Raw genomic sequence first — 11,504 nt, 5'->3', positions numbered from 1 at the left:
TAAATACTTCCTGAAGCATCAGATGTTTTCCAACCCTCTCTTCCTTCTCAAGCAAAACAGTCCCCAAATGTGCTGAATGATCCTTCAAGTGAAGACTGTGTGGTTTGCTCTGTGTGCCACATTGCAGGGAAAAGAGACCAACAAGTATATTCATTGTCCAAATACATCACCGTGGCAACTAAAGATTACAGGAGTACTGTAGTTTCTTGTTTTTGTGATGGCCTTCAAGTTCTACTTAGTGATAAATACTGTCAATTGTTTTAGTACTGAAGTATGCATTGGAGACAAATGGCAAGAGCACTCCCAGCATGTAAAGCAAAGAACTTTTCTCATTTATTTTTCTTAAATCAGAAGATAAAAAAGAAACATAAAAAAAAAAAAGAAGAAGAACAATCTTAGAAGAGTAAAACTCAAGATTCTGCCTCTGCAGAAGTAAGAGGACTGTAAACCATGTTTCTTCAGTATGCCGTATGCTGGATCCCCAGAAGTCTGGTGTTGGAAATCACTGTTAGTTATGAAAACAGAGGACAGTTTGTCACTGTGCTTTGACTACAGCCTTGGAATGGAATTTAGGAGATTTAGATACAGTTCTGGCTCTGCCACAGACCTATGATGTAGCTTTAAACAAGTCATGCTATCTGTCTGAGATTCAGTTTTCAATCTGAGAAGAAGCAAAAGTGGTTTTTCTCTTCATCGTTAATACTTGTATTGCAAATGTTCAGTTGAGGACTGTCTATCGCAACAGCTTCTTCATTCTCAAAGATCAATCACAATTAGTAAACAATAATGTGGCTCTGCACCTAATAAAACAGGTGTAGTATTACTTAGGCAGGTTTGGCAAACCTCACCAAGTTCAGCCAGAATGTGATGCCTGCAACATAATCTGTACCAAAGATATCAAGACTGTCCTCATTCAAGCATATGAAAAAACTGCTACAGTCCCATTTTCAGACTGATATAGATATCAGTAGGTGCTAACAATGAGGAATATAGATTTTCTCTCCATCAGGCAGATAAACATGGAGAAGCCTATGAGAAATATCGAGAAAGCAGAAGGGACAGTGGCACACCATGCCTTAGCACTAAACTTGCTTTTTATCTGGAATATCTGTTGTCTTTTAACAGCACAGGCTTCCCAGGGCAGTGGTCACAGTACAAAATCTGCCAGAGTTCCTAAGTGTTTGGACACTCTCAGACATACAGTTTGAATTTGGAGTGGTCCTATGTGTAGCCAGGAGAATTCAACTATCCTGTGGGTGCCTCCTAACTCAGGATATTTTGTGATTCTATGGCTTCAGATGCAGTGACTGAAAGGAAAGCCTCAAAAACTGGAAATGAAAGAAAGGAAGGCAGATGGACCTCTAGAGAGCCTGGAGCCATAGATCCAAGGCACGTGAAATGACCCATTCACCTCACTGAGGTATTCATTCATGATGCTTCTGTGCCTAGTAAGAAAAAGTTCACATTAATTATAGTGATGCTCCTGTAAAAATGGTGTAGGATAATGACACATTTTCCTATCTCAATACCAGACACATCTTTCTTGGTGTCCACGAGTCAGTAACGTTTACAAAAAGCCATGATGTGTTTCTCTCTACCTCTTCCTATGTCAGGAAGAGACTTAGCCACCAAACATGCTGAAATCTGAGATATGATATTCAGGTAAAGCAGATTAGTCAGAGCTGGGTCATTCATAGGAATTTAAGGCTAGACATGGCCAAATCCTACAAGTCTTCTTTATCTCGTTTTCTATGCAGAATTTCCCCTCCCAGCACCAGCTAGTCAATAGATTAGCTTAGCTATAATATAAAACCACAAAAGGGAGATCTGATCAGTTCAGGCCATGAAATGACAGTGTTTTTGTCAGCTGTGCTGTCTGCAGCTATGATTTGTCACATGGGCACCCCCATCTGGAAGCTGGTGGTAAGAATGATGTGCAATGTTTGTACTCACCAAATATTGGAAGCTTAAAAATAGTAGAATAGAACCTTGAGAAGCTCCTGTCTAGCAGCTTAAATCACAAAATGGTTTAGACCAAGACATTTTTATAGGTTATCTGGTTCGACCCCTTCCCCCTTTTCCCCCCCTTCACAAGCAGAGACACCTGGAACTACTTTTTTTGGTCTGTGTCTGTATGGCTTTTGAATGTCTTCAAGAAAGATTCCATAACCTCTCAAGGCCAGCATTCCATCAACTTCCTAGTGTTCAAGTGGAATTTCTGGTGTTGCAGTTTGTGCCTATTGGCCCTCGTCCTGTCTCTGTGTATGACTGAAAAGAGCCTGGCATCATTCTCTTTGCACCTTCCCTTCAGATATTTATAGACTTTGGAGTGGCTTCACCAGCACTGAGGGGAAGGGTTGCCTCCTTCCACCTGCTAGCAGTGCTCCTGCTGATGCAGCCCAGGATACCATTAGCCTTCTTTCCCACAATGGCATATTCATAGAATCATATAATGGCTTGGGTTGATATTGTTGGCTGATGTTCAGCTTAGTGTCCACCAAGAACCCCAGCGTCCATTATTACAGAGTTGCCTTCAGGCCAAGGTTATTCCTCCCCACCTGCAGGACCTTTTACTTCCTGTTGCTGAACTTCATGAGATTCCTGTCAGCCCATTTCTCCAACCCATCAAGGTCTTTCTGCATGGCAGAATGACCCTTTGTTTTATCAGTCACTCCTAGTTTTGTGTCACCAGAGGTGTATTCTCCTCCATCATCTAAATCATTAATGATAAGGTTGGACTGGATCAGATCTTGTACTGACCCCTTGAGAGCACTGTGAAGAGGTGGAGGTCAGTAACTAGCAATGCTCTAATATACCTGGGGAGATGCTAGAGACTCTATGAGACTGGTTTGGTGTTCGTGGCTTAGTCTAATTTTTGAGTGAACACGATTAAAAACACTCATGTTTTAACTTTCATAAGCTTAAAATGGCTGAAGAAGAGTGTCTTTGAAATGCAGACAACTTGCCTGTGCAAGAAGTAGAAGCCAGGGAACTACAGGATGATTAGCTTCCCCTCCATACCTAAGAAAGTATGGAGCAGCTAATCCTGGAAACCATCTTGTTTAACTATCAGTTTGCCCAAACTCAAAGAATGGGAGAGAGCTTAAAAGTTACAAGGAGGATATTTAAAAAATATCCTTATTGCGGACATTGGAAATATCAGAGGGGAAACTTCCCTGGGACAGATCACAGATAAAGATTTGACGTCAGAAGGTTTTCTGTGTTCTGTGCACAGTCTCAAATCTGACCAGAGGATGCCCAGATGTCAACATCTGATTTAAGGAATCAGCGTCCTGCACTGGGACACCTCTGACTTTGTTCACACTAGACAGTAAAAAGCTGAGCTTGATCAGTAACATTAGGAGTTGAGGAGTTAGTCAAAACCAGCTTGCAAACTTTTGTATTCAGATATAAAAATGTAAGAGAGGTGTTTCTCTAGCAACATTTTCCACAAACAGCCAATTATTTCCATCTATTTCAAGACTTCTTACGATTGTTTCTTTAATAGAACTCTTTCTGATGGCAGATTGGTCTTTTCTGACCTTCGAACAGCATTTATCACAGACGTTCTTTCTAGGTCTCCTGGAGTCTTTGCATGTGAGATGTGTTTGTTAGGAACTCTGTCACAAGCTGGAAAAGTTAATCTGAAAGACAGGTATTTTTTTGTTTTGTTTTGTTTTTTTTTTTTTTTTTTTTGGTACTCCACTCTTTATAGGTAGGTTGTATCCTCAGTGTGTTGCCAACTTTCTTATTGCTCAGATCACTCATGTCTCAAGACAAGTGCTGGCTTCTGGCACTGGTCAGTCCCTTCTCTTTCAGGAGACAGTAGGAGCTGCTTCCCACTGCCCCAGCCTATAGTGCACTCAGGCAATTATGAAATGGGAAGCAGGGCATGGAGTCTTTCTCTTCCTAGATGATGGTGCTGCTGATGATGGGGCAAGAGTTATTGAAAAAGCAAGGAGAGGACTTTCTTCTCTATCATGCTGTCTTGTTTTCTTTTAGTTCAATCTCTGCTGTGCAGTTAATCAAGAGAGGGAGTAGCAAAGAGATTATCTGAACAGAGTCCAGTGTTTGACTTGGATATTATAGTGAAATGTTATATTTTGCTTTAGTGGCCAAGAAATCAACCTCTACTGTGCAACCGTCTGTGCAATACAGACCCATCACAACAAGCTGGTGTGCTCAAAGTGGCTGCAAAGATCTTGTCCTCATGACTGCCTTTGAGAAGAGCTCCAGCAGAGATGAGGATGGATGTACATGTGCTTTCCTGCAGACTAGGGAACTAGACTGGAAGGAGCACCCCAGCAGCAAACAGGAGAGGTTCTGCTTCTGACAAAAAGTTTAAATTCTTTGCCAAAGCCTGTCACTACCTTCTAAAGCTCTCTTGGAAGCTACCACTGATTTACTCTTTTTTTTTTTTTCAAGCTGGTATTTGGCTCCTTCTTTCCTCAGCTGCTTAGATACTCCCCCTGACTTTGGCAATGGAGATCCTGGCCTCGGTCTGGGTACCATCCTTAGATGGAAGAAAAACTGCTCAAGTATGCAAGATGACACCTCTGCTTGCCATGCTCCTCAGCTCCCTGCCCTGCCTGCAAGATGGGAGTATGGACACTCACTCGGAGTCTGTACACCCTGGGGGTTTAAACCCATTCCATATAGCGAACTACTGGATACTGCACTGCTCAGGGCTGCCATCAGATCTGCTGCTCCCAGCAGTGCCCTGTAGAGCAGTCGCAGGTGCTTCCCAGGGGCTCTAGGAGAACTCAGTGGATAGATGAGCTCTGGCAGCAATGCTGCATGTGGGACTGGAGATTGGATACTGGAGTAGGACAAGTGAGGGAGCCAAACTGAGCTCTGCAGAGAATCTACTTCCAACACTTTAAATATATTTAACCCAATAAAAAGATTCAGAGTATTCTGAATTAGCCTGATACTTGGGTGGAGTTTTGGATGATTTTTTTCTTATAGAAGGAGCTTTCATAAGGTTAGTTAAGATATCGGGTATGCACAGTCATTTTTTTTAAGCACCATATCTGGCCTTAGAGAATAAATACGTAATTTATTAATAAATTAGGTAGTATTCTTCCCCACAGTGCATGTTGTCTTAATTTCTAATCTCCTGTCACATGAAGGCACAATGTTAAGCTAAGCTATTTCAAAACACACATATGCATATATATACATGCATACATATGAACATATGTTATCTTCTTTTTGGCTTTTATCATTTGATGATATTACAGTTATTCTGAATAAAAATGATTTAGGAGATATTCCAAGAGAAATGAAGATGTTTCAGTTGAAACAAAAAGCAAATGCAAATGATGTTTTGAGTAGAATTGTCCAGCAAGAGCAATGATTTGTCTCCCTGTGTGTATCTTTGAAAGACTGATCCATGTTTTTCTCCACTCAGTGATGTACTATCAGTATTTTAAAGCTACATATTATTAGAGCTTTTTTCTTTATTTTATGGAGAAGATGCATTCTTCACAGAAAATGTTCAGGGGAATAATCAATACGGAGAACGAATAGTTTGTTGTTAGATCTGAAGTGCTTATCTGCAGATAGTGCATTTTTGTACTGTGTGCTCTAAAAAGCATCATGCCTGAATCTGAATGAACATTTGATTCCCCTATCAAAAACACACACAAATTTTACTCTACCTTTATTGTCTTTGACAGTATAAATTTTAAATACCTAAAGGGATTTATAAAGTAGTTATGATACAAAATCCATATTCAGACCACTAGATTTTAAATATCACAACCTTTGAGAGACAGAAAATAGCAAAGCAGAATACAGTGAGGTAAATATTCTATTAAACTTTGCTTTTTTTGCATTCAGAAAGAATTCATTTAAAAAATCCCCCCATGGCTCTATATCCCCATCTATAAGGCATGCGTGCAAATTGTTTCAATGTGTACATCATTACTGAAGATTAAATATTTGTATATGCGTACCATTCTCTTCCTTCTTTCCCTTTTTGTTTCCTTGCTCTTGCTTAGGAAACAGGAACAGCTGGTGAAGAAATACTTCCCTCATGCTCTTCCTCGTGAGAATGGGTGTGGGAAGTATTGCTTTTCTCCATCCACACCCAGTCAAGGGTGGTGGAATAGCCACTTCCATCTAAAAGGTGGCTGGAGGTCATCTGCCTGTCCAGAACAAGTGGAGAGGGTGATTGACTCTGGTAGATTTCTGAATCATATTCTTTAAGGTATACCAGCAAAAATAGTTTTGTCATGACAAAAAGTCTTTCCCACTAGCAGTTCTTCAAAACAGCTTTGATTAAGTCAACCTACTGGCCAGGACTCTATTTCTCTACTGCAAAACCTGCTTGTCATTGTAGTTCTGATTTGACATTGGTGGCCTTGTTAAAAAGAAGTCTTTACTGATTCAGTCCAGAGGTGCATAATAGGAAGCTCTGTGATTGATGAGGGCACATCGTTCCTAAATCTTACATAGGCATAATTTTTTTTGCTTGAACGTTTTGAAATTTGACATTTCAAAGCATAGTCATTTGTAAATTAGAGGGAACTGAAACTGTTAGACTTGCAATCTGGAAGCTGTTAGGTCTACAGAGAATGCATTTACCTCTTCTGCATTCCCAGATTTGCAGGCTGGAATGAATCTCTGGGGATTATGGTAGCAGCACTTAGAGATCTCAGTGGTGAAAAACTGTGCAAACACAAGGCAATTGAGAGTCCTTAGAGATACAGTTTAAGCAGACAAAGAGAGTAGAGAAAAAGAGACACAGAGAAATAAAGTTATTTCCCCAAGATGATATCAAAACTCAGTGGAAGAGATGGGCCTTAACTCCACATTCTGTGATTTTTAAGCCACTGTCCTATGATGTATCACACTATCCTCTTACAATTATGGAGTGTGGGTTTTTTTTTTAATATACTCTGCATATCTCTGTCTATCTGTCTAGTCACATTTGCATGTAACATACAGGCAGATCTTTCTATAAATATGCAATTCTATGTATACATGATAATTTATCGTACAGATCGCATTCCACACAACGCTGATATTTCAAAGGCTTTGTTGGAAATTATATCAGTTTATTTTTCTCCTTTAGAAATATCCAGAATATCACACTCTTCTCCTTCCCATTATAGAAAGGAGTCCTTTCTTGCCTTCTGAGAAAGAGGCAGCAGTATTGAAATTTCCACAAAGAGAGTTTGTCCCTTGAGTGTTTTTACAGGCATTTGCGCTGAAGAGATGTTAACACAAGAAGCATTTCACATAAAATATATCCTTGTTGCTGAGAATTCTTGCATGCTTGTGATGCTACAGCTCCTTGCATTTCCCAACTCTCTGAGGAACTCTACAGCAGAAATAAGGAAGCTGTGACTTAATATTGAGATTTGGGAGGAAAAAAGGAGAATTGTAGAATCATAGAATCATTTCAGTTGGAAAAGGCCACTAAGATCATCTCGTTCAACAGCCAATCCGCTTCCTGCCATGCCACCAGCCATGTCCTTCACTGCCACATCCACATGGTTCCCTTCCAGGTTGGTGACTCTCCCACCTTCCTGGGCAGCCTGTGCCACTGCCTCACCGCTCTTTCTGAGGATAAATATTTCCTAATATCCAACCTGGACTTTTTCTGGCACAACTTGAGGCAATTACCTCTCATCCTATTGCTGTTACCTGGGAGGAGAGACCAACTGCATCTTTCTACAAACTCATTTCAAGTAGGCACCAGGAGTAGGCTGGCTGGTGCTTACTCCTAATGCTGTGCTTTTCTCAGCCCCTCACTGTGAGGATGAACAGCCATTCCAGAAAGCCCAGGCAGCCTTACTCATGGCAATCTGGAAGAGAAGAACTCCCCTCGCAGGGACTGGGCCCAGGATGGGCTTTGCTCACAGGGGCAGAGTGCTTCCAAGGTGAACCATCAGCATTATGTAAATGCTGGTTTTCATTGCTTTAGGTATGGGTAGAGAAGAACCACCCCAGCTGGCAAGGGAACTGAAATGAGGCCTCGCTTCCTTCCCCGCCTCTGATCTCAGATCAAACATCTCAGCCCTGCCTGCCACACCCCTCTCCTGTAGCTGTGTTACGGGACAAAGCCAGGGGCACCTGGATGGTGGGGCACCTGACATGGAGCTCAAGGCTGCTGAGGGCAGGAAGAGGCCATCCAGGTGAGACAGGGAGGGCAGAAGAACAGAAAGTGCTATTCCACATCGTGCTCGGCACAGGCACTAGGAACCAGGAGGATTGCTACTAATGTTGGCAAACTTGGCAGAAGTGAAGCCTAGTCGGCCTTCATAGGATTATGTGACTAACCACCAGATGCCCTCCAGGCACAAACTGGCAAGGCTGTGTAAATCTTCCATAAAATGATGCTTTTGACAGAGACAGGGTGTTGAAGGGTAGCTGTCCTTCTGTGGGGCAGAAACTGCTGGGGTAGGGGTGGAGGTGTTGAGGCATTGTGGTAAAGAATAACACAACAGCAAAATGAAATTTCATTACAAAGCTGCTCTTGAGAGTGTATTTCATGAAAACATTGTTTTTTTTGGAAAAGTGGAAAAACCTCAGATATTTTCTTCCTATTTTGCTCCCATCTCTCAGCACAGCTGTCCATTGTCATGAAGAGAGGCGGATATTTTATGGATGATCTTGGTGTGTCATGGGAGGAGAGGGTTACTTTGGATTTATCTAAGAGTGCAGTAAACCACATGGCCCTTTTCTCTCAAGCCTTATCTTTGAAATGTCTCAAGAGACATTTTATTTTTATGACTGCTCAAGGACTGTAAGCCTGAGGAGCTGCTTTGGGGAGTGCATATGATCCCTGTCACATCAGATGATTGCATCGTAACGTCAGCAGTCTCTAGAGCACAGGGTAGCTGCTGGGTCTCAGCTCTCAGTCTGCCGTTCCCCAAACTCCAGGATTTTGAATCCAAAGTTTTCATTGCAGTATTTTCAATAATTTGAAACTATTTATTAAACAGGCCAATGCATGACGCTTTACCTCCATGTGTTCTGTGGTCAGCAAAACATATAGAAATTGCTCTTGAGAAATTTTTTATCTGTGTTTGCGGTTAATGTGAATGATTCCCTTAGGGAATGTTGTGGTTCTGTGCCAGTGATTCTTCTTGTTCCAAAGTACAATAAAACTTCACAATTTTAAATCATTGGCACAAGAGCTTTTTGGGTTATGTATGTCAGAAATACCAGGCATTGCCTTCAATAATGTTTCTTTTTTGATGTTTAAATTTATTACTAGCATAAGAACAGTAATCTGCAATATACCTGCAGGTCAAAATGGGGAAATTAACCTTCTTGGGAAGAAAAATTCAGGGCTTTTTTCCCCTTTTAAATCCCACAAAATAGAACCTTGGGTTTTTAGAAGCACTACTTTCTGAAGGAAAAATTCCCTGAACTAAAATGTGTAACTAACATCATTTATCGAGAGGGGGGAAGGGGGAAGGGGAAAGCTGGGGAATGTAAGTATTGTCAGAATATAAAAAATCAAGCATATTGGCAATACTTTGACACAAGTTACTGCACACATGAGTGGAAGGGGAATTCAAGGTCTTGTGATAACAATTCTTTCTTTTGGAAGATAAAATCAGAGGGTGTTTCTCCGAGCTGGTTTTGTGAAGCTGACGTCAGATGCCCTTGATCCCTTAGTGAACTAGAATCTCATGGAGCACATAGCTAAGCTTCAGAGGAGGAAATAAATACTTTTAGCAAGGGCATATTCCTCTCTGGTTACGGTCACCATCAGGCTGTTGAATTTCTCCTGGCTTTTCCTGATAGAGAAGAAGCCCCCCAAAATGTTACTGTAATGTCAGAAGATAACTGGTTAATCTCATCTTCCAAACTACCATACCTATTTATCTCTGTGAGCTTGATTACTCATTTTAGACTTCCATTTCTTTCTGTTTCATGCAGACCTACATTATGCTGCCATATGTCACTGGCAACCTTGATGGCAGGAATGATTACTTTTGTACTTGTGAGTCTAAATGTTAGAGGTTAATTAAATATGTCTCTAATGATTGCTTTTCTCACGTTGCTGTCCAGAGTTTTAATACAAGTTTGAAAGGGATAAAATCTATGAAAAGGCAGCAGGTTGAGAGAGATGACTTCACAGTAATACTTATTTTCTGGAATATGAAAACAGTACAGTAATGTAGGAGAAACAGTCATCTGAATTACTGGGTTTTGTGCATTAATGGCTCAGCATGTGTCACACCAAAGGTCATTCATTTCACATACTCCACAAATATGCAAGCCTAGGTCTGTCTGATGGTGACTCGTGGCAACACTTATTGTTTTGTCTCTGTCATTCATCTGGGTTTGTGATTACAGTGGAAGGCCTCAGATACATGAATTTTCTCCTGCTGATATAATTATTGCAGAGTTAATAGTCATAGTTCTCGAGAGACTGAAGGAATTGTAGTAGACAGAAAAGAATGGCTTTTACAGCAGCCAGACCTCTAACCAGGCTATTCTGCCTTTCTCACCATCAAGTAATAGTGATAAGTTTGTGTGGACACACTGCTTTGGTGAGTGAGCTGGAGGATGCTTTATGTGAGTTCACAGAGATGAGTCCACATACCGCAGTCATAATTCCAAAAAATGATACCAAATATACTGAGTAGCTCCCATCATATCTTAGCTTGGGGACTATTTACAAACTCAATATTTTTGTCTGGCTATAAGTACTTCTAAGGACTTGTTTCTATATGAGCAATCATTAATGTATGAGATTTCCCTCTAGCAAGCCAGAAGACACTCATTTGAATCTATCAATAATGTAAGGAAAAACTTGTGCCTTAGCATAAGAATGACCATTTCACCTAGAGATGTGAGCAGCCTCTGGCAAGTGTTCCTCATCTACCAAGAGATGATGCATAAACAAGTCATCATGACACAAGTTCATGTTACAGCACAATGACAAGTAACACATGCAAAATGAACATCAGTGTTACTGCCTTTGATCAGCTACAGACATAGCTACAGCAGGGCAAGTGGCTATTCAGAGAAAGGCCATGACGTGTTGCAGATTACACTTCAGTACCACCATCTAACCTGGGAATTTAGAGTTAAACCAGCTGTGATTGAAAGATAACTTGAATAGAAGAGTCCTGGTATGAAGAAGTCCCTACCACAGTCAGGAGAAAGGAAGAGTTTTACTATCTAAATCAGAAAAATTTCTCTCTGTGGAAGCCCAATGCTACTACAACTGAATATCTGCTATGTGCTTTGCTTTCCAGTGAAGGCTGACTCTCTTGGCAACAGATAGTCATCACTGCAGCCAGAAAAAATGTATTTACATTTTTAGATAAATAGTCTTCTTAAACTTGCATTTCTGACCCTTTCTGGCTGATAAGATGTGGAATTTCTTGCTCTCACCTGTGTTAGGCTGAGTTTGACAGCATGCTGATGAGTTAAAGGAGTGCCAAGAGAAAGGAAACACTTCTCCCTCATCCCCCTTCCACAACTAGATATTTCTAAAATGGCAAAAAAGTTGGATAAGGGCTGGAATT

This window comes from Meleagris gallopavo, chromosome 1, assembly GCF_905368555.1.
Source record: "Meleagris gallopavo chromosome 1, MGAL_WU_HG_1.1, whole genome shotgun sequence".
Classification (NCBI taxonomy): domain Eukaryota; kingdom Metazoa; phylum Chordata; class Aves; order Galliformes; family Phasianidae; genus Meleagris; species Meleagris gallopavo.
Note: the sequence above shows the minus strand (reverse complement) of the source record.